This window comes from Rhinolophus sinicus, chromosome 5 (genome assembly GCF_057876585.1).
Source record: "Rhinolophus sinicus isolate RSI-liver-muscle chromosome 5, RSI-T2T, whole genome shotgun sequence".
NCBI classification, from domain to species: domain Eukaryota; kingdom Metazoa; phylum Chordata; class Mammalia; order Chiroptera; family Rhinolophidae; genus Rhinolophus; species Rhinolophus sinicus.
Genome location: NC_142505.1, coordinates 1,250,096 through 1,274,366, shown reverse-complemented (window position 1 = coordinate 1,274,366; position 24,271 = coordinate 1,250,096). Strand labels below are relative to the sequence as shown.

The 24,271-nt window shown below is 47.0% G+C and overlaps 1 protein-coding gene across 16 annotated transcripts in view; it reads right to left on the bottom strand.

Annotated features, from left to right (window-relative positions):
* CHL1 (cell adhesion molecule L1 like) overlaps window positions 1-24,271 on the bottom strand; it is a 150,616-nt gene that overhangs the window by 100,549 nt on the left and 25,796 nt on the right. For 12 of the 16 annotated variants that reach the window (XM_019755808.3, XM_019755807.3, XM_019755802.3 and 9 more), the window contains exon 2: window positions 11,669-11,743. The exons of the other annotated variants lie outside the window; for them this stretch is intronic. The gene's annotated coding sequence lies outside the window, so the exon portion shown is untranslated. The remainder of the gene's footprint in view (window positions 1-11,668; window positions 11,744-24,271) is intronic. 16 annotated transcript variants of the gene reach the window in all.

Below are 24,271 nucleotides of genomic sequence, written 5' to 3'. Positions count from 1 at the left end.
TCTATTGACATTGAAATATCTTACGAAAGTACGTTCTCTCACTACTATAAACGGGAAATCAGCACCACTTTGCATAAAAATAAATACACCGAAACCTAAACAATTACTTTCTACACAGTGTGACCAGCTCCATCTGTGACTTTGAGGTCTGGTCTCTCTTTATGGAAAAGAGATGGTAGCAAGTGTCAAACATAAGCCCATGCCAGACCCAAACTGGCCTTTGACTTAATCTGAAGTCTCAAAAGACAATTAAAACCAAAAAATATTTGCTTTATGTACATCTATTAATTATATTTAATCTTAGATGACTTATGATCATTTATAGCCTCTCAGTGGCATCCATCCCATGACGTGGGAAATACTGAATTAATCAAAGCCAATGTCCCATATTAGAGGTAACATGAAGCCCAGCCCATGAGAGCTGCCCAGGTGGACAAAACATTAAGGGCTAACGCATCCGAGACTGGCAGGACCATGGACAACCCATGGGACATCGGTCATCACCTGCATGTTAGGCCCCCGGCCCGCAATGTCCCCATAAGGACAACCACGGTAATGGGCAGGCCTGCTTCCTGCCCTGGACGTGGCCCCTCTGCCTGGATTCCCAGGCTGGCGACACCGGCTGTCCTGCTCAAGTCACTCGTTCATTCGGCCGCCCCAGCGCACACCGAGCAACTGCTTGTCTCAAGCCCCATTCTGGGCACCGGGAGCCAAGCACCAAAGAGGCAGGCGGGACTTGCGCCTCGCGCCCTCACCCCACAGTTCGTGGGACTTCACGAGGGTGTGTAGCCAGGGCTCCCAGTTGCGGCGTGAGTCACACTGAGGGCAGGGTGACTCCTTCTGGAGGGGCCGTCCTGTTCGGTGGCATCACTGGACTCAACAGATGTCAGGAGCAAACTCCCACTCACCCCACGGGTGACACCCCAACCTATCCCCACATAGGACCAAATGTCCCTGAGACGCACATCTCCGGGGCCTTCTCCCCGCATCGCCCAGCTCTGGAAGGGCTGCCACCTGTGCTCTGTGTGGGGGACCCCACAGGGCTGTGCCCGGCTGCACGTCCCTTAGGAGGGGCTCTGCTTCACCGTGTAATGGGTGACAATCTCGTGCTCTGGTGACATGCAGCCAGTCCAGGAATGACATCATTTCGTTCAAGGTCATTTGTCATAACATTGGTGAGAAAGAACAAAATCAGATGCCAGCTGGGCCTCCGTCTGTGCAGTGTGTATGTTCTCCGTGTCTGCATGGGCTTTCCGGGAACTCAGTTTTCTCCCACGTCCCAGAGATGTGCACATGAGGGAACGGCGCGTCTACACTGTCCCCTTGGTGGGTGAGGGTGGGTGTGCGTGGCCCTGGATGGAAGGGCGTCCTGTCCTGGTGGGTCCTGCCTGTGCCCTGAGCTGACGGGAGAGGCTCTGGCCACCATGACCGGGAACTGGAGTCAGTGATGGAAAAGAACGGTCTTCTTGTTACTATTCATCTTCCTGAAATGTCTGTACAGATCACATTTATTCCAGGCTAGCCTCAGAAGGGTCTGGGGTCTTTATTTAGATGCGTGATCACGATTTTGTGAACAGAAAGATGCTGTAGGGACTTGCTCTTGCTCACATCACTCAGCATCGGGCACAGCTGGTGTTGGGACCTGTCCTCCGACTCAGCCACAGGTTGGACGAGGCTCCGTGAGGCCTCGCTCTGCTGGCCTGGTGACGTAGGAAAGGCCTGGGACAGAGGATGCCTGCCCCAGTTCTGCGCTATATTTAGGTTCACTCTCGAGCGTGCAATGCTTCCCTGTGTGTTCTACTCTCTGACGTGCACACACACAGACGCACAGACGCATGGGACCCCCTCACTCTGCATCACGCGCTCAAAGGAAGTGCAGCACCCACAGCATCCCTGAGGGGGCCGTACGTACCTGGTGACTCAAGTGTCCTCTGGGAATGGGGACACGCGATCCGGGAACGTGGGGGAGCTCAGAGTGGCAGTAGCAGAGCAAGGAAGGAATCTCCTCAGCCCTGGGATACCTTCCTTTCAGGAACTGTCACAGGCCAACAGGACCACGGGCAAAGGGGGAAAGAGCAGCTGCAGCCAAAAACAAGTGACCGGGTTCTTCCCACAGCCAGCCAGGCTCACACCCAGACAGCGCCACAGGTGGTCACGAGCGGAGGTCAAAGGGGAGAAACACCTGCCAGGCTGTTGGGAAACAGTGGGGAAGGCAGTGCGAGACGGTAAGGCCGGCGGCACACAGAGGATGCAGGAGTCTCCACACATCCCAGACCCCAGGCGCCCAGGGGCCACCGAGCACTGTCCTCAGCCAGAGGACGGGTCCTGAGCCAGAGGCTCTTTCCCAGACGGTACAGCAGTGCACACACATACGCGTACACACATGCATGCACAACATCAGTAACCAAACACAGACATGACGTGTTGCCCATCTGTGCCTTTCTGTGGCCAAGAAGTTACTGAATCCTACGGGTCACTTGCATGAGCCCTAACTGCAAATACACGTGGTACAAACCATGACCCCTTATAATGTCTGCAAAGCTTTTTATAATTACATGCAATTCTAGGGAATCTCCCCCTCGCCTTGGAATCATAGCAACTGGAACGCTGGCCTTTTCCGTGGATAAAGAGGTTTTTTAACTGCACACAATTGACTGAGTCACAACAAATAACTGAAAGCATCCTTTTCCCAGAAAACTGCTTTCTGAGACTATAATTATAGCAGGAAGCCACTGAGAAGGTTAGGAATTGAAAGGGGCTATGAATAGCATTCTGAAGGAGAACTTAAATTCCAATACTTCACAGGGCAGAACCGGGCCCAGAGGGCAGGCCGACTGCACAGCACGTACTGCGCCAGGAGCACGGGAGGGTGGGGACAGTGGAAACAGTCTGCGGGTCTTGCCACCCGCCCAGCTCCCTGTGTTGTGTTCCAGCTACACGGTCATGTTGAGACCTTGAGTCCCCAGAAAATGCCGAGTCCTTCCTCTGCTCAGCTTTGGGCCTGAATTTTCCCTCCTCTGACGAGCCTCAGCCCGCTTCCCCTTTTCAGAAAGGCCTTGTACTACCTGGGCCCAGCAGGTTGTCTTCCTGGAAAGCAGACCCTGGTTTCTTAATGAGCTACCTGAGACCAGTGCATGGGAGAGGGGCGGGGAGGAAGCTGGACTGGAGGGTGGAGGAGGCCTCAACCTCCCCCACAGAGAGACAGAGGCGGGGAGGTCCTCAGTGAGGTCCTGAGCTGGGCTGAGGGCCTGGGGCCCGTTCTCTCTACACCGGGCACTAGAGGCTGGCTGCCCTGGAAAGGAGACATGACCTTGAGCAAGGGTGCTGTCTTCAGTCCAGGCAGCTCTTCCGGGGGCACTGCAGGAGGGCAGGTTGCCAGCCACACTCACTCCAGCAGCAGAGGAAACAGCGGTTTCTGAGGCTGGTCCGGGTAGGGCTGCAGTGCCCAGCACCATGGCTCTGTCTGATGGCCCCATCTTCTCTTTGGTAAACTGGAGACGTCACCACTGACCTCAGAATGCGTACGATACCAACCTGAGGGATGGCTGGAGTGGAGTTGTCACAAATGTTAATTTGCATCTTGACCTACTCTCTCCAGGAAACAATATGGGTGCGAATTTGATTAGGAAGCATTTTTCAAAAGCGATTCCTTCCTTTCTCCCTCCATCCACGTATTCACCCGTATTTACTGGGTGCCTATGGGTGGCAGGGATTTTCCAAGACCCGAGGCAGGAGGATTGCAAACCCTTGTCCAAGCAGACCTTACATTTTCATTGTAGGAAAAAAGAAAAGAACCATGTAAATAAAAATGGAATAGGACACTGCTGGGAGGAGCAAACGTTAACTGCAGGACTGAGATACGTCTGTGTTAAGATGCTGCCTCACTGGGTCCCATCAGTGGGTCCCAGAAACCCTAACTGAACTAAGCTAATTAAGGGACTTTATTGGCCTACAAACAAAAACCATAGAAAAGACGGGGAGAACCGCCCCAGGGACGTCTGGATTCTAGAACCCAAACGCAGCGGAGGCCGTTGCGCTTCCTCTTGGGTCTGTCTGGCTTGTTTGGCGGCACCTCTCCCTGGGACGGGCCCTGTTACTCCCTCCTGAGCTCACCAAATCCCCAACACAGGACTCTGAGTGGCCACAGGAGCATGGCCTGTCCCACCTCAGCGCTGTGGTGTGAGGGGGGCGCCTCAGGGGACGTGTGCACACCCTGTGTCCACAGCAGTCACAGCAACGCTCGTTATAATTACCGAGCTCTCACCGCATGGGACGTCTAAGACAGTTGTATAAACGTACCTATTGAAACATTAACTCCGCAAGTACTGTTATATCCTCTTACTGACGAGAAGACGGAGGCTCAAAGCACTCAAGTATTAATAACTTGCAAAAGCACACGCGATCAGTAAGAACTGAAACTCAAATTCAAACCCACTTCAATCAGATCTCCAAAGCACATACTCGTAAGCACAGGTGATCCGGCCGTGCTGCTGACGGTTACAATATGGTTGTATTCTGGTAAGTAATTACCCCATTACCTTCATTAATCCATGCTAATCGGCATGATAATTGGGCATTCACAAATGAAAAGCATATGCATACAAAGGCCGACAAAATGGCAATATTATAAGGAAAAAAAAGCAGGGGAAACAAACAGGAAACACCATTTACTGCTGTAAGCACTGGGGCCAATCAGACGACAACTGACCAATTTAGCCAGATCTTCCATGCAGCGGGTGGGGACTATGTCACACTGGAGAGTCCACGAGCCACTGGGAAATGTGTGATCATCGAGAAGGCAGGAAACACAGATCTAATTCTCGCTCAGTAAATATGCCTTTGACCTTGAGTGAGTCAACATCTCAGTTTTCTATCCCAGTATTTTATGAACAGTAGCAGCTGGGCTACCTGTCTAATATGTATTCCCATAGGGTGAAGATAGATATGAAAGCACTCAGAGTACTTGTCGAGCAAAATGTGAGGGTGAGGTTTTAAAACACCAAGTGTACACATACATATACGTGTGTATCTATATCTGTATGTGTGTGTGTGTGTGTGTGTATACACATATATATCTCCTATATATGTAGATATACATTATATACCTGTATTCCTTCTTGTACTGATGGCACTACAAAAAAAGATTAAATGTTTAACATAATATAGTCAAAAGTTGACTTTGTAAAGCTAAAATAACAGTAGTTTAAGTGAAGCATAAACAGAGTAAAGATGATCCAAAACCAAATATTTACATATTTAAATAAGTAACGAGGTATAAAATAAATGATTTTCCCTACTCTACATTTAGAAGTGTGATACTATTTTATTTTGACCAAAAGAATTTTAGAAGTACTCTTGTGTATTTTATAAGGAAAAAAGAAACCCTTGTGGTGGTCTTTCCAGACGCTGTGGTGGTTGGAAACGGCAGCCCGAAGCCTCATTTTATCATTTGATTTTACAGTCCTTGGATTTCAATTTCCAACTCAGCTTGATATTTTTAGTTGGAAAACTAAATTCACTTTAAACAGGACTGTAAAAATGTGACAATTACAAAGGAAACGATTTGAGAAACTAACCATAATGGGAAATTAAATGTCCCACCTCAACACTTTAAAGGCTTTTTAGCAGAAGAAATACGTGCTATAAAATGTAATCTAAGATAACAGAAACTTCTAAAATGTGATTTTTAGAATGTAAATAAAGCTGCTAAAAGGTATAATTGTATCTCTTTTCAATGTCTACATCCCCAAAATAATACTTTCCTTCACCTGCCAGCATATAGACTTCCCATGTCTGGACTGAAATGTCCAGGTTTAGATTTGGGTGGGAAATCATGGAGAGTTAGAGCAGGAAGGAATCTTGAAATCATTTAATCCAACACTCATTTTATAAAAGCATGAAGTTGAAACTCAAAGTAATAAAATGATATGCCTAAAATCAGTGCTGACCCAAAGTAGTGATGGCAATGGTGGTGTGGTGGTGGTGATGGTGATGGTGGTGGTGGTGGTGGTGATGGTGGTGGTGGTGGTGGTGATGGTGATGGTGGTGGTGGTGGTGGTGGTGGTGATGGCAGTGGTGGTGATGGTGATGGTGATGGTGATGATGGTGATGGTGATGGTGATGATGGTGATGGTGGTGATGGTGATGGTGATGGTGATGGTGGTGATGGCGATGGTGGTGATGGTAGTGATGGTGGTGGTGCCGATGATGTGATCACGATAGCTAACATTTATTGGCAAAATTCTATGAGAGTAGGACCAGAGAAGTCGACTAATTTGCCCAAAATTCTCAACTCAGAAGTTGCCAAATTAGGCCTGGAACTCAGATTTCCCAGGTGCTAATCTCCATTCTCTTAATCGGTACTCTACCACCTTCAGTGTTCTCTGCCCTGGAGCTAGACTAATTTCCCACCACCACCGCTCCCACGAAAGTGAAAGCATGTCAGTAAAGTTCTCTAACCAAGTGCATCTTCCTTACCTTCCAATCTCATGCAGTTTTCCTCCTGTCTGACAGGCACCAGTGCCTCAGTGGAGCCTTCTGTCACCTCCAAAGGTCAAACCCCCACTTAACTCTCTTTTCTAGCACTTATCAGAGCAGCAATTTCCCATCTGCTTGCATGGTATCTGATTAATATGTATCCACCCTAATAGATTAAAAGCTTCATGAGGGTAAGAAATGGGTCTGTTTCTGTCTCCTGCTATATCCTCAGCCAAATAGCTCGTAACAGTTAAACAAAGATAACTGTTGAATGAATATTTTTTAAAAATAATGTTTAATTCCTACAAATGAATGAAGCATCCTTTATTAAGACAACTGGAAAGTTACAAGATTTATTCTCCTTTCACTGTCATTTTACACATGGCACAGGTTTAAAATGTAATATATATATATTATGGGTGACAGGAGAATATAGCGTGTAGAGATACTGTACACAGTGAAGGGGCTGCTTATGCTCAGTGTGTACCGAAGCCCCAACACACACACAGGGTGACGACTGGTCAAGGAGAAGCTAGCAGTTAGCGCATAACGTGGACTGAAGTCTCTGAATCAACCGAAATCCAACAGGCAGTAGTTGCCCAGATTTACCTGCTGTTTGTTGTCATGAGACAATCAAGGAGGAGCTACAGATATAAGGAAGCCACTGCAGTCTGTTTGCAGACAGGTGACTTAAGCCAACGGTGCCACCTGCATACGGTTTGAAAAGCAGAACGCAAACACTATTTTAAAAAGCCAACGAGATTCGTTTTCATTTTCCTGACAGCGCATGGGAGAGTATATTGCGTGGGGTGTGGAGGCGGCTTTGATGTTTCCTTTCCCCCTTCTCTTGCTTTGCTCCAGCAGAGAACGCCTTGGCATGTGGGACGCACTCATCTCTGATCTTTGTGTACGGGCTTCCTTCCAGGACAGGGCGTTTATGTCAGGCTGTGTTAGCTCTGAGCGCAGTCTTTGATTCACTTCTTAATCCCCATCTCATCACAGGCTCTAAGATGTGCCCCCCCATCCCCTCCCCAGTTGAGCTGGTGATGGCAGTGATGCATTTCACTGTGTGCTTCCTCGCCAAGGCCTCCAATATCTGCACACATGTGCAGTTCAATAAAATCTGCTCTTTGGGGGAGATGCCTATGATTTGTGTCAGCATTACACACGGTGTTTTTCTCCAATGTGGATGCCTTGGGGCAAAGATGGCATTTTGTTCAGGAAACACAATATTCCCTCTTCATTGTTGTTTCTCTAAGTCATTTGTTTGGTTGCGCTATGTATTTTCATGGACATTTTATTTGTGCCATATGTCATGTTGTTACTTGAAAAGTCCTTTTAAATAACAATATAAGATCCAAAGTGTATGTTTATTAAAAAGCTTTCAGTGTCTCTTTGTCTTTAAATTTTAATGGTCATTTTACCTCAGTCTTTTCTCTGTAATTGTTTTCCTATTGATAAAGGACTCTGCCTTCTAAAATTGCAGAGGAAGAAAAGATAAATTAAAAAAGAAAATGGCTATAAAGACTGAACCCAACCTATTAAAATCCTAAAAGCCAAGAGACTGGCAGTAACAACAAAAATCTGCAAAACGAGCACAGACCTAGGCATACCAATCGGACTCTTCACACAGTGCTCATTCTGTAATCTTTTCGCGTTGAGATGCCCCTTCCATAGTGACTTAGAATGTACCTGCAGTGTTTCAAGAGCCTATTTGTACATCGCTGCTTCCGTGGGGAGCCCTCATGGGGCTTCCAGGCCTTAGAAATCACATTTGTGTGTGTACGTGATTTGAGTAAAAGCAACTTCAATAAGACTCCGGTTGAAACAAATGTATTTTTGGCCTCGATACCAAAATTGTGTATGCAAATTGGAGGCAGACCAAAGAACAGCCAAGAGAATGAGAAAGAAACGCAAGGCGTGAGCGTGTCCCCAGAGAGGGAAGACAGCAATAAGGGACAGCAGAGCCCGTAAATGTTTAAAGGTGTAAACATCAGATATGGAGAGGAATGATTCATTCTGGGACAAGGGCATGGAGCTCATTCTGATATATTTATATCATGGGAAAGAGAAAGAAAGAAATACTGTTTAGTATCATCGTTTTGAAACATTAATTGTTTATGCAAAATATTCTAGCATCTGATAGGATGAAATCTTATTGCCTCTGAATGTCCCATTTCAACATTTGGTGAAAAAGTAACAATTATTCAAAAGAGGGGAGATTCTTTCTGAGAAGACTGATTTTACTTGGCTTCTACTTAGGATTTCTCATGGAGAGATTTTCATTTTGAGTAACACTCACTGGCCAGTCCCTCACACTTTGATTTCCTAATGGTCCTGAAGTGAATTAGCCATAGACTAGCGCCAATGAAAAGACGAGGACCCACTTGGCCAGGTGCGGCCATCAGACAGAGGGGAGTCAAGCAAACAGTAAAACTCATCAAAAACCAAGTTGAAGAGACTAGAGACTCCTAGCAAGACTGCCTGGACCTCAGGACCCAGGAAAGCAACGCGGGGTTCCTCACAGAAGGTGTGCGAGGGGCGACCCACCAGGAATCTCTCTCCCTCCGTCTTCCTTTCCTTTCTTCCTCCCCACCCCCATCTGATAAAGCATCCAGTGTGCGCTGGACTCTACGCTCTGTGGTAACAACACAAACGTGTATTTGACGTGAACCCTGCCCTCAAAGACACATTCAAGAGACAAATGTGTAAACAATTAATTGCAACTGAGTGTGAGGCGTGTAAACATAGTTAGAACAAGAAGAGGCGGTACCAGCCAAACAAGCAGTTTTTGTGCAACGCATTAGTCAGGGCTCTCCAGAGAAAAGAACCAAGAGGGAATATAGATAGATGACACACAGATAGATGATGGATGGATCAATAGATGATAGGTAGGTAGGTAGGTAGATAGATAGATAGATAGATAGATAGATAGATAGATAGATAGATAGATAGGTAGATAAATTTATTACAGGAATTGGCTTGAACAAATATGGCAGCTGAGATGTGCTGTCTGTGAGCTGGAGACCTAGCAAAGCTGGTGGCCTAATTCATTCTGAGTCCAAAGGTCCAGAACCAAGAGCACTGATGGCCGAGGGTGGAAGATGGGTGTCCCAGTTCAAAACCAGAGCCAATTCCCCCGTTCTGCCTTTATGTCCTATTGGAGCCTTCAATGAATTGGATGATGCCCACCCCAATGGAGAGAGCAGTCTGCTGCACTCAGTCCACCAATTCCAATGCTTCAGTCTTCTGGAAACGCCTCCCAGACACACCCAGAAATCATGTTTTACCAGCTCCTGGGCACACCCGGCCCAGTCAAGTTGGCAGCACAACGAACATCTCATGCAGTGCGTGAGAACACTGAACCGAGGGGTCCTTGGTGTCATCCTCCCAGAGCACAGGAGCCACGCCCTGGTGGAATGGGGCACGTGAGTGGTCTGACAGTGGACGTGGGTGTCCCTGGAAAGTAATCAATACTTGCACTGATTATTCAGACCAGCAAGGGAAGAGACCATAACCTTATCTCACATGAGAGCACTTGACTAAGACTTATATGAAAACAGCGCTCTGTCTCAGCTCTTCTCAGGACCTGCAGCCCGGTCTTTGATATGAAAGGACCCACCCACCCCTGTACATCAGAAGGAGGAGTGTGGAGTGAAGCAACATCTTGCTGGCGTCTCAATGTGTCACCCAGGGTGACTTACTGTATGTAGTTGGCAGAGCAGGTATTCTACCATGACCTCTGGCACAAAAACATGGCTGTGTCATACTTAAGCCTTCTGTGAAGATGTATGGATGATATCATCTTTGGATAAATTATATGTCAGTTTGGCAACAACCGAAATGTACAGACAAACCTGCCTTGCTCTGCTGTGCACAAACTGAAGCTCACAACATTCCTAACACTTAAAGTGGAGGTGTGCTGTGAACCATTCAGACAAATCTGGGTGTTGAAAAACACAACAGCAAAACCAGAATTCACGTATTATACACTCACACGCCACAGAAGGGTGTTTCATTCAACGACAGACAGCACACACAACGGGGGCCCCTAAGATCATAGGGGGGCTGACAGAATGCTGACCCCTAGTGAGGCAGTTGTAGCAGAACATATGACAGTCGCCTGCAGCACAGGTCTGGAACCAGGTGCAAAGGGCCACACTGCTCAGAATGCACCCCTGTCCTGAAGCGATGCATGGCCAGTCTCATCACAGCCTGAGGCGTATTTCACTGTGGGGCACACTCCAAACAGAAGATTCTTAAATGAAAATTAATGCTCCTAAGTGTGTGTGTGTGTGTGTGTGTGTGTGTGTGTGTGTGTCCTAGGAGTATGATCACATAAACACTTCCTGGAAACTGCACATCTGAAGTTCTCACGCACCACTGTGAAAACTGATCGTGAGGAAACTTACTTTGTAGAATGAAATAATAGGTTGACCAATGACCAAGAGGAATACAAAGGAAACATGATTCTGTAAAATGAAGTAAAGAACGCATTGTTATGAGTAATATTATGGACCACACACAGCGCTAATAAGAATTATGAAAATAAAAATAATCGAACTAACCTGCACCTACAGGCAATTACAACAAGTAGGAAACATGTTTAAAAGGGACTAACTAGCCTCCATGGCCACATCACTGTGGCCCTTGAAAGTAGACTTTTTCTCACTCTTCAAACTCTTTGAAATTAGTTACAAATCACCTGGCAGCTCACAAAGAATTTGAAAGGAGTCCAAGGGAGGATTCAGATTGCACCTTGGTCCAAATTCTGGGGACAGTTATGAAGCTGAGAGCCCTTCAGACCGTGAAAGGGTGAGCCCTGTTTGACCGATAGAAATACAAGTTTTTCTCACTAAAACGTCAAGCCTCCTAAGAAGCTGACCTTCTCAGATCTCAATGGTAAAATTCACTTTTCTATTAAAAATGACATTCAGATAATTATCATCAAGATGCAACTTTCAAATATGCCACGAGGTCAGCTAACAAGAAAAGTAAATTTTAGTTCAGTGTTTTGATCTTTCAGAAATAAGCCATCACTTTAATGGAACTGAATAAAAACCTCACCGCTTTCAATATCGGGTCCGTAGCTTGTGTTGCCCTCCCCCTGGTTATACGCTTCTACCAGGCATGGCCAGAACTAAACACATTCCAAATGCATAAAGCAAATGACGAAGGAAAATATTCTTACCGGTAAATGAAGCTCCCCCTAGTCCCCTGTGACGTGTTTGCCTCAAGACAGTGTCATTGTCTGCAGTCACAGCACCTACAGATAGATTTGAAAGTTGCAATTTTAGAGGTGATTTCCATCTAAAGAACCACGTTCACAAGACTGTTTACCTTTTCCCTGTTGGAAATAATTGACTTAACACTTCTTTCTCCCACACCTTGAAAAACTCCCCAAACACCTAAAGAAAGGCCTTGCTCTGTTGCTATAAAAAGGCATCCTGCAGCTTTCCGTCTGTGAACAAATGAAGCAGAGATGGCAGACGTGCAGAAAATCATCACAGAATTACACTTCTCATTGAAAGAAGTATTGGCACGTCTTCTCTCATGAATGCAAGTGTTTTGCAGCAGACCACAACTCGTCAGAATTTCTACTTGGCGGTCCTCCCCGAACTGTTTTGCACAACAGCTACTTGCATTTGTATGATGCTGCGGCTGGCCTGTCACCACAGCACAGTATGGACCTAAATGACGAGGGCCCTGTGGAGAGGCACATCCGAGATCAGAACCGGACAAATGACAGTGAAACAGGCTTCAGCCCGAGATGCCTCCCGAAATCCAGGTGTGTTACCAACCGGCCACCCGTCTTCTTACAAATCAACTTGGGAAATGAAGGGAGTTTTCAACCAACATATACAATCCTTTCACTGTTCATTCCCAGATGATTTGAGGATTGGTTTCCCATCCCTGAAAGATTACTTAGAAGCTTGTTTTCAGATGCCGTCCCATGAATAGAGCTTTGAACTGCTAAGATTTTTCTATTGAGCAGAAGGACGGTCAAAGTAAGTCAAAGATTTTTTTGTATACCAGATGTCCTAATTTCATGAGCATCATTCAAAAGAGCTAAATTCCATCCAGTAATCCTAACTCATCCTGGTAGAAATTGTAATTAAAAAGATGTATAAAAACGACAATATCTTTGGCCCTAAGGAAAACAAGGATGGCTAAAACAGTCAAGAAACTCACTTCCTTTCTGTGCATTATTTGACAATCTCCTTGGCCTTATTCCAAATGCTTTTGCCCAAAACTTAATAAACAGATTTCAGTGTCTCTGGAGAGATCCTCCACTGATACACTGAAAAGATGCAATTCTAAGAGTCGCCCTTGCTGCTTTCCAGCTGACCATGACACTGCGCAGACGGCGCCCTGTACACGTTTGTAGTGGCTGCATTCCACCCCCACTAGGCCTACTTGCGACACCGTTATTACCTTCATTATTATAGCAAACAGAACTGTGCACAGATGAGTGACAGTGTACAGAAGAGACAGCATTCCACTAGGCCCCAACCAGCGAGCCCACCGTCCACACTGCTGGAGCATCACTGCGCTGAGTCTACAGGTTGACAAAGCTGTGACGCTGTTTGTCTAAGAAATGGGTCATCATTCCGTGCGTCCAGCGTCCTCCATGCATCACTCGGCGGGGAACATAAAAAATGAAATGTCTGCACAAGTTGACTGCAAATGAGGTGTGCTGATCCTGTCCATCCCTCCCCCTGTTTACTGGGGGTGAATGTAAATGATACAATATAGGCTGTCCTTTACCTCAGTGGCAAAGAATGTCATAAATCAGGTTTATTCTGCAGCCAAGGAGCCACTTTTACGGTCCCAATATTAAATCTCTCTGCAATGTCTCTCCAAAGCCATCTGTGTCACAGCTACCACGGGTCGCTCTGCCCAGTGGGTCCCCCCTCATACCACTGTCAGTGCACCCATGGCAGCAGGGATCAGAGTCTGAGCTGGATTAGCATTTTCAAGACTGTTGTTTGGCACCAGCCAGAGATATAGCTACTGATCACACTTATTTGTATGCTCACAGCAGCGGCACAAGCCTGCAGCACTCTCCTCTGCTTCGTTCTGCTTTGGTTGGGAAGGCGCTCATGTCACCCGGGATGGAAGGTCTTGCTACTGATCTAAAGTGTGTGTGCGTGTGTGTGCATGTGTGTGTACATGTATGCATTGCGTGCATGCGAGTGAGCACACATGTGTGCACGTGTGTGCATGTGTGCGTGGCCTTGTTTATATGAACGGTTACTTTGACACTATCAGGTCTCCTTTCATTGCTTCACGGTGTAGGTGTGCAGCCTCAGTAAAATGGGTATGCACACAGCCCTTTAGACGTAACAAGTACTAAAATATACATGTATATAATTAATATTAAAATATCATGTGCACATTATGTGTGTAAGCATGTTGTTTTGGTCTCATTCTTTTTAATTTCTGTCTCTTTTGTTTTTGCATGGTAAATGTTAGCACACTATGTATTAGGACAATTTGGGAGGTACATATCAGAAGAACAGACTCAAATGTTGTTACGATGAGGGTACGCACACACGCACACACACGCACACACATGCACGCACACACACACACACTACACTACTGTACAGTCAGAAAAGGTCTCTCACTCTACTTTGATTATACTTAGCTGAACACATAATCCTTTGAATGTGTTTAATCCGCAGGCCTTTCTCTTTCTCCCACCACCATTGGTACAGATATTAATATCTGATGTTCTGTTCTTAGAGAAAAGTTGTTTGACTCCTTCTTCAAAGCTCCTGAGTTTCTTGCAGTTACGAGATATGAATCAATATATCTACCAAATATAAACAGAGGAAACAGAGGGCTCCTGAAAGGAAAATCTGAAGAACTTAGAAGGCAATTAAAGCAAAATTGGACTCGGCGTCCTTGTTGTTTATTGAAAAAACAACAAAGCAAATACAGAGGGGGCACATCAAACTCAATTAAACTCTACTCTACTTGAGACAAAAACTGACAGTAAGAGAGGAGCACGGGCAGGAGGAGAACGTGCCCAACAGAAGACATAGGATGGACTGGGGGCTCCCCTCACTGGGGGGCCCCTCAGCAGACAGCGGACGGGGCAGGTGTAATGAGGTGGGGGGTCTGGCTCAGCTAAGTCAGGTCCACACGTCTTCCTGACTGGCCATCTTGCTGCTCTGAGGCGGTTTTGTATTTGAAAGTAGGATTTCTCGGACAATAGGGCCCCTAAAAGCAAACCTTTGACCTTATCAGGTGCTCAGCAAAAGAAAGGGCGGTCTTGTCCAGGCTGGAGGAAAGGCTGGCGCGGAGGAAAGGCTTAGAGATGATGCCTCACCTTTCTACATGGTGCTGTGTGCAGGTACTTTCAGTGCCAATTCTCCACACTCGCTGAATGTACATCACATCACACGTAAATTGCAGCTGCATTCTAGACAAAATTAACTGAAGACCGAATGGTTGTCCTCAACGTCTTGCTTGGATTGACTCTGCATTTAGCATCGGGCGTCTAGCCCCCTCAGGGCCTATCCTGGCCATCCCAGTGCCCGGCTGGCTCCACAATGAGGCTTAATAAGCACAGTTGGGATGAACTGATGATTGAATGTACGAAAGTGACAGGAGCCAAACGACGCTCCCTCACCTGACAGTCACAAGGGCCACCACGGCACCGATCTGAAGGGACACTGCAGCACCGAGAAGAAACAACAGAGAAGCTGCCATCACGTGGGACTTGCTCACTGTGGGAGCTCAGCTAATCGCACGACCTTGCAGAACCCAGTGACCTTCTCGGCACATAAGGGGTAACGGCATCTACTTGGCAGGACACATTTGAGGGACGGACCAACATGTACAAAACGCATAGCTCAGGGCTGGGACCTGGAAGGTGGTCAGTGACGGGGTAGTGCAGACCCCATCATCACCCAGAGGCAGCCAATGAGGCTGGAGGGGCACTTGAGCGGTCCCCAAGCTCAGCCGGCAGGAGGACACCACGTCACCACATGGGGACCTGAGGCCCTTGAGAGTAGGAGCCACCTGCCTTATTCTCACAAGACAGAAAGGGTTTCTTTATGAGGTTTTTGCAAGCTTGTGAATTCCTCAGGCCGAAAAACAAAACAAAACCCCCAAACCTGTCTTATTAATTTTTGCCTCCCTGGCACGCAAGCACAGTGGCTGTGAAATTCTCAAATATTGAATGTTTAATAAATGTACATTAACTACAAACACCATTATTTCTCTGTGTGTGTGTGTGTGTGTGTGGTTGGAATGAACAATGGCTATTTTTTTTTCCTTTTTCTTTTAAACATGTACTTAATCCTGACTAATCTTTAAACATTAGAGATTTTCTAATGATATAAAAAATACACTGACAGGACCTCACTTGTAGTCAACATTTGGGTCCATATTCTTAAGAAGTTGGAATAGAAAACACCTCCTTTTCTGCTATCAAGTAACATGGACCCGGCACGACCGAGCTCGATTCAAACCATGGAGGTCCGTGCCCTCTAAACAGGTGCCAAAATGCTCAATTCAATTGTGCTGAATGAAGACACTACCTTTTAAAATGGAAATGATATACAATGCACATACTATTCTCCAGAATGTAAGCTGGGACTACAGTAAAATGAGCAGACAACTGCCCTTCTTCAAGACACCTAACAAAAAATGACACACAAGAAAATAGGAACCAGAAAGACTATGGTAAGCAGCAAATATTGGCTTTTGGAAGTTATTTATAAGCAAGTGCTTGCCCAAACACCATGAATGTGCTGAGCATGTTCCCACAAAAACTTCTGAAAGAAAATGCTGCCTGCGGCTGATCGCTGATTTTAGCCTGGGTCTAGTAAGAAGCAGGCTTGACCTCCCCGTAAGCGTCACATGGAGCTTTTTTCTAACATTAATTGAAGATGTACTATGTGCTAGATGCCAGGCTGAGCAACTGCAGCACTGCCGAGTGCCCTGGCCGTGAGGTGCCACTGACCACAGGGGCCGAGATGGGTTCAGACCCGTCTGGCAGCCTGGCCGACTCCCCAGGAGCGTGAGGGCAGAGCCAGTATGGAGCGGCCGTGGAACCCGGGCCACGCCGCACGCACACCAGCCAGCCTTCCCCACCGCGGCTCTCAGGTGGGGCCCGAGAGAAAGGGGCGCCGTGGCAGTCCCCTCTCTGGCTCCTACTGTTTTAAGACATACACTCAGCTGTCTTCAGGAGGCAAAGAGCATCTGTGGTGAATTAGCAAAGTGTAACCCAGGGCAAGGGAGAGACTGAGTGAAGGGCTCCCGGCTGTGACAGCAGAGGACAAGCTGGTGCTTTTCTAAATTGTGCCACTTAGAAGCCACGGACTATCTCCTGGACCTGCAATTCCCATTTGTCACCTTGGAATATGACACGTAGGGCACTCAACACCATCAGAGCAGTGTGTGAAATGAAATCTTGCTTGAAGTGGTTTTCAAAGCAACGAGCAAAAATAGCCATGTCTTAAGTGCAGGCAAATAGGTAATCTTTCAGGTCTCACAGGAGCCAGCTCTGACTTTATGTAACTTTCTATTTCAACTGGGGATTTTCTCCCCAAGACATGGGAACATCCATTAAAAAAACACGCGACTCTGGAAACTACTGCTTGGGGCTCACTTTGCTTTTATACATGATCCAGAATGCGTGTGACAATGACCTCGTGTATCCGAGAAGCGAGGCTCCTTCGGCAGAAGCCTGGTGCTATCAGTTGGTGGACCAGTTAACACAAGGTCAGGCTCACTCAGTGACGACAGTGGCACTTGCCATTATCAGCTCACTTTACCCTTACAAGCCCACGAGGTACCCACTTTTTGTTTTGAAAGTCCTCATTGTAAAGATGAGAAAACAAGGCAGAGGAGGCTACGTGCCTAAGGTCATAAAGCCCTGTCTCCTGAAGGCAGCTTAGCGCTCTCTCGCCTTAAACGCGGCCTGGGGTCGTGTCCCATCACCTAGGCATCAGAACCCTTTCAGAGCCGACTCATTCTTTGGGCTATGGGTTTAGTTTAGTGACAACAATATTGTCAATCGCGATTCAAGAACGGAGTTGAGAACCACTGAAAGTCACACTGAAAGACACACAAGCTTCCTTGCAGTCTTCTGGGTGCATGGAGGTATGGAGTCCGTATCTTCACTATTACCAGAAGTTTCTGTCCAAAGCACGGGACGAGGCGGGATTTATTGCTCCACTGCTGTGTCCAGCGCTGTGGCCAGAGCACATCCATGACTGGGGGCCTGTGGCCCTGAAACAGGAACCGGTCTGTACAAACCCGGCCCCAGGACAGTCCTCCCAGATCCTGCGTGACCACCTACCCGCAGCTTTGGCCCAGACTCCGTCCTTGCACCCCTGGCCTATGTGCCCAGGAGTTCTGCACCCCCATCCCCCAGAGCAATGTGTGCTGCACTCTCTAACTTAGCCCCTGAAATAAACCACGTTTCAGTGCTGCCCCCACACTTCCCAGACCTTCTCAGCAATGTCTGCTTTTTGTCGTGATGGCTACGTGAGGTCTCACAACACAGAACCAAGGAGACAGGAGAGCATGTGCTGCGGCTTCACTACTCCACCCGCGGGAAAGCTGTTTGCAGCACAAATTCAGGCTGGGGAGTCTGCAGGCGAGGATGACACTTAAGGTGGATAAACGCGGGGGGAGGGGCTCTGCTTTATTCTAAGAATAATAAATGTTCACTGTAGAGATTTGGTAAAATACAATACATGTGTACACACAACACACACAACACACATACACACATTCACACACATACACACACAACACACACATACAACATACACACATACACACGAGTACGTCACTGTGACCACTCAGAACCAAACCTGAAGCTGCGGAAGAGCTGCCAGGAGCCCTGCAGCGATAAGTGGGCTGTGGGACGGACAGACTCTAAACATGAGGGTAACTGCTTAACTTCTCATCTGATACAATACAATGCTAATTATTACTAATTGCAATGCAGAACAAAATATGTAAATTCAATGACAATGCTCAAAATATCTGTAATGGGGACCAAATAGAAATAACTGTATGAAAAGCCCCAGGGAACTGTGTGTGAGCCGAGCGATGTATACAACATAACCCCGTCATGAGTGACGTAAGCATAGCCGTGTAGCTCAGAAGGCCACATTGATAATCTGCCAGCAGCCCAGATATGCAGACTTGGCCATGAGTCTCCAGAGTGTCCCCTGAGCTCAGCAGGTGGCAGATGCCATGACATTCAAGTTAAAGAGACGAATGTGGAGACTCCCCCTCCTCCCCGAACTGATCAGCTAATTAGTCAGAAGCCTAAGGGGACCCAGAGATTTCTGACATAAGGGGGAAAAAAGCACCATCAGTGATGTCTTGAAAAATATCCATTCAAATAAACTTCTTATTGGGCTAGGTAAGCTGAAAATATAGTTGAGGACATTTAGGGTGACAGAGAATAAGAAAGAAAGTCTAAAGATACACTCCCAGTTGAAAATTTCAATTAACATACACTTTTTTTGGATGTTAAAAACTAACATTTAGAAAAACATATCTATTTAATGGCATCCTATTTTTCAAAATTTGGAATTTAGATCACCCACTGGCCAGGGCTGTGTTTATTCTCCCTGAAAGTGTGCATCTGAAATGAGCTAGATGTTTCAGGCAGAAGAGGAGGAAAACAGTGGTGGTGGTGCTGCTGTCAAAGAAGAGCAGAGATGAAGGAAATGAAGAGGAAAAACATCTGCCTAAATTAGGGGACATCGCCAAGGGAATTTTTTATTTTTAATATAAAATTGGGAAAAGTTATTCAGACTGCCAGTTCGCACTGATGTTCTCTCCGAGGGAATTTGAGAGCGAGAGAAAATCTGGTATGCAGAATTTCAGTCAGACAAAAGCACTTAGTAAATACAAACCGTCATGCTCAAGGCCGTCTTCAGGGACTACGGGAGGACTACCAGTGAGCGTGAAATGGAAACTGCTGATGAGTGTCTGGTTAGGGGTCAGCCCAGGACGGTGAAGACACCCTTGAGATTCTGCAGAAGCGCACACACCTCCACGCGTGCAGCACACAGCACAACTACAGCAGCTTCCGTCACCACCAACGTGGGCCCTGCAAACTACTCACGACAAAGTCCACTGTAAAAAGAGAGCGTTCAGCCTCAAAACACAACTAAAGTCTGTTGTCAATCTTTAACCAAATTTTAGTGCAAACTACCTACCCACCTACCTTACAACAAATGTAACAGCTGACATTATACAGCACTCAAGCACAGACTTTTTCATTTAACCCTTGAAGCAAGTTTATGTATTAATTATATTGGGTTCATTTATAAATGAGGAAAAGTAAAATTAAGAGGGTTAAGTTCCTTCTTTAATGTCACACACAGCAAGTGACAAAAGTCAAGGCCAGTCCAGTCCTGTGATTCCAATTCTAGTCTTCTCTCAACAATGTCATAACCCAATTTCTACGGTAAAACAAAACAAAACACTAGTTTATACTTTGTGAAGGTGGACAGTTTGAAATGACACAAAACAAACTCAGTCCTTCATTGTCAAAGGAAAGCTATTCTTTTCCCCCCAAAATCATGAGCGGGTGCTTTGTCATGACCAGTGAAAAGCTGTGGCCAGAGCTCTGCTCTTTGGGGTATCTTCAGTGTTAAGCCTTTCCTTTCATCGATTTCTGTTTAACGTGAGAGACACAAAAGCCAGAGAGAACCACCACTTCTTTAGTCTCTCCACATAATCCAGGCATCATACGGAAGCTTAAAATGCATTTTATTCCCTTCATTAGAAACTGAGTGTTCTGAGTTTATTACAAGAGATCCCTTGACGCCTCAGAAACAAGCCTCTTTTGAAGCACTGACGACAGTGTTGTGAGGTCCTTCCAACAGGGGCCAGTGGGTCCCTCATACCACGGAAGTGCTGTGCTGACCGTGTAGCCCTCCTGTCTGTCTCCCACCATGGAAACTCAGGGTGGGGAGGTCACAGAGGGCGGATCAGTGCAGAGCAAAACTAAACAAAAGCAGCAAAGTCTAAGCTAGTTTCAACGCCTTCCCTGGAGAGACCACAGTGCAACGGAGAGAAGAAAATTTTCTCTCATCAAGTCTGGGGTGAGGAAAGGGGAGGGACACAGACAGGTAACTGATTTACCAGTTCAAGACAAAAAAAGCATCGAGATTAAGGTATAAATTGCATGTGATCAACATTGTTTTCTGTTTTCTCAAGACTGCATAGATTTACAAAGTACAGGCTGAACCAAGCTGTAAAGGACTCCACTGAAATCTCAGGAGGCGTTTTATAACCCCACCAAGAGTGGACAAACTACAGCTGAGAGCTGAACTAATTATCTAGAAAATTCAAGGAAAAAGTCCTTTCCTGTACTCTCTCCAGATCCACAGATATTGCAGGAAATACTAGGCTTGGAGATCGACACATTCTAGAGAACGGACTCCGTTCTGACAGCCAACACTTTTGACTTTTGGTTTGAGCAATGCCATGTCCTCAGGCCCCTTCTTGCAGTATCTACTCACTCACATACCTGGAGGGATTAAGTGAATGGGCTTCTGTTTGGGGGAACACTTGTGCCAACTTATCAATGGATGGATAGGGACACCGGCTGGTCAGAGACCGTTTTGTGAATGGTACTTTCTCCGGTCATGTTTTACACACCAGTGCTCAAAATTAATGAAGTTTCTGAAGGACGTAACAATTAGAAGAAAAGATCGGGACTGAGTTTTAATAAATTGTATCATGCATAAACCATCTGGGCAGAAATTATAATTAATAAAAAGCGAAAGGGAACACCACCTTAAAACACAAAGCACAGTCTCAACAACACACAGGCTAATGTGAAAATCAATGCTCAGTGTGCTGGGTGCAAAGTCATACAATTAATCCTGTAACCTAACCTATCAGCGCCGAGCACCCAGGACTCCTGATAACCGCCAGGCTGCAGGACGCATTACAGAGAAGGCACTCTAATGAGCTCCCACGAGAAACTAAAGATTCAAATCACTTGTTTCTCCCTAAAAAAACCATTTTTACTCCACTTAATGGTCATTACTCTGCATATCGGTACGCATACGGTCAAATCCACCACTAAATCACTCCCCAGGATCCGAAGGCAGCCTTTCTTCAGTCTAAAATATGCCACTGAACGCATTTCAGAGTAAGAGAGGATTATACATCTCCGTGTAAAGACGCCCCTTTCCTTCTGGGACCTGCTGGCAATCTGTGGCTCTCCCGTGTCACGGGGCTGTCATCAGGGCTAATGAGCCGTTCCAAAACTGCATCGCCACACTCGGGCTGTGGGAAGGCAGGTAGTCTCCTGCGCTAGCAATTTATGTAAATTGTAACCTGCTTACTCTATTTATTTCTATAAATAGAAATAAAGTAACCACTTAGGTATAATCCTTTTTAAAGCATGGCCCATTACAACGCACATATATTTATACAACTGACTATATGTAACGATCTCCACCGTCAAGTGTAGTATCCCCACTGATCATTTCACATCCGAATAGGCAATTTCGCACAGGTTAAGAATAAAAACGGTTCAACTATTTTTTATGGTGATTTGGGTACGTCTCTAAGGGACTTTTTCCAACTCTTAGATTGAATGTACCTCCATCCAAAAGCTTGTCCCTCAGAAGGAGGCTGAAGGCTTCGTCTGTCACTACCCTGGGCTCGCATCACACACTTACGTGAATTGAAATTCCCTTGAAGAAGAAAGCGTTTATTGTTCAAACAACACATTCCAGTAACACCATTAAATCTGGTCTCAACTTGTGAGTCCGGAACTCAGCTGGAGTTCTTTAATCCCCAGTGCTCTTGTGATAGATCGAATCAATCTATCTAAAGCTGTACCCAGAATGAATGGAAGCAGGTACGGAAAGGCCGAGCAGTCAGTCCATCAACACACGGAGTGTGTGACACATATCAGGGCCTGACCACATGAGCACAGGAAGAGAAGGGCTGTCAGTCACCTGCTTGGGCCAGTGTGGACGGCGGGTATGGACGGCGGGTGTGGACAGTGTTTGTGGACGGCAGGTGTGGGTGGTGGGTGTGGACGGCGGGTGTGGACGGCGGGCGTGGACGGCGGGCGTGGACGGCGGGCGTGGGTGGCGGTTGTGGACGGTGGGTGTGGACGGAGGATGTGGACAGCAGTTGTGGGTGGCGGGTGTGGACGGCGGGTGTGGACAGCGGGTGTGGACGCCAGAACCAGCCTGGGCTCACCACCTCCCCTGACAGGCACTGGCTCTGTCCTTCCCTCTGGCTCTGCGGCTGGAGGCACACAACAGAGTGCAAATACTGTCACAAAGTCACCCATGCAAAGCCAAAAGCAAGGATAGCGGGTCCCTCATGGAGTAGAAAGGTGGGGAGTGGGGAGACCAAAGGAAGAGCCAGGAAAGAGGCCGCCCACGTACGGAGAGCATGGTTTGTGCAAAAGGCTGCAGCCGACCCGCGTGCCTGCTGCGCGGTCAGCACTGCGAGCAGGGTCCACGCAGACCCCGGCACCAGGCCTCGGGCTCCTGACCACACGTGGTTTCCACTCTGTGCCTTTCGGGTCCTCACACACATCACCTGCCATCTTTCCAAACGATGTGCACCTTTTAGCCCTGGTTTCCACATAAAGGTAACTTCCAATGGCAGAGAAAAGCCGGGTTTGCATGCGTTTCTCCTTTAGTTCAGAAGCACAATGTGCTCCCCCCCGGCCCCGGCCCAGGCTGTGCGGGGCCATCTCCCCGTATCATGCGAGCTGCACACACATGCGGTGCCACTCCAGGGCCAACTGCAGGTCCCCTGCTGGGTAATGTGACCTCCTGTCCATCTGTGGCTCTTGTCCTAGAGCTTCTGCACGAAACCTCTGGGCAGACATATGAAAACGACCCACAGGCGCTGCCTGCTTGGTGGGCAGAGGGGCGTCGGTGCTGGTGGGAAGCCTGAGGTGCACATGGGTGTGTGGGTGACGCCCCACCCCCTGCCTGGCCTGCTGGCCCCTCCTGCCGCTTTCCCATGTGGCGTAAACACTGATCTACCTGTGCAGACGCCTGCTGAAAGTATTTACCTGAAATAAGAAACACGAATTAACCTGACATGCATTTCAGCCTGCAGCAAAAACGCTCTGTCTTCAATGAGAAAATATTTTGACAGGACTGAGACACCCTTCCTCTTAGGTTCTCAGAACTCGTCCGCATGAAGCGTCCTCAGAAAGTCTCTACTGAACCATCTGCTGGGGATTGCAGAGAGCAAGAAGCATTTTGGAAAATGAGGGGAAGATAAAGATTGCAAGCAGCAGAGTAAACATTTTATCTGTGAACTCACAGACATATTTGCACTTTAAAAGAAGACAGACAAGCAGCAATCACTTCCCTCATTACCTATTCTTAACTTCCACTCTGGGTTTTAGACATGGAGGAGCCGCCGATTTAGTTCCCACACAAGGGGTGCTGTGTGTGTGTGTGTGTGTGTGTGTGTGTGTGTGTGTGTGTGTCTACCACTGTGTGTGCCTGCGCGAAAGAAAACAAAATCTTTTCATCAACTTCTTGCGCTTTCATCTCCCACTAAATCCTGCAGTTTGATGTGACTAACACGGCTGTTGACACTCAGTGGACATAATGATGGTCACAACTGTGGCTCACACTTACTCAGCAAATGCTGCGCTGGCGCCAGTCGGTGTCCCAGGTCTGACAGACGGTCACCCACCGCGTCATCGCAGCCACCCGTCAGCGACAACGCATCTTTACCCTGGTAGATAACAGCAGTTCCAGGACAAAAACTGCCCGCGTACTGAATAGCAGATACTCTT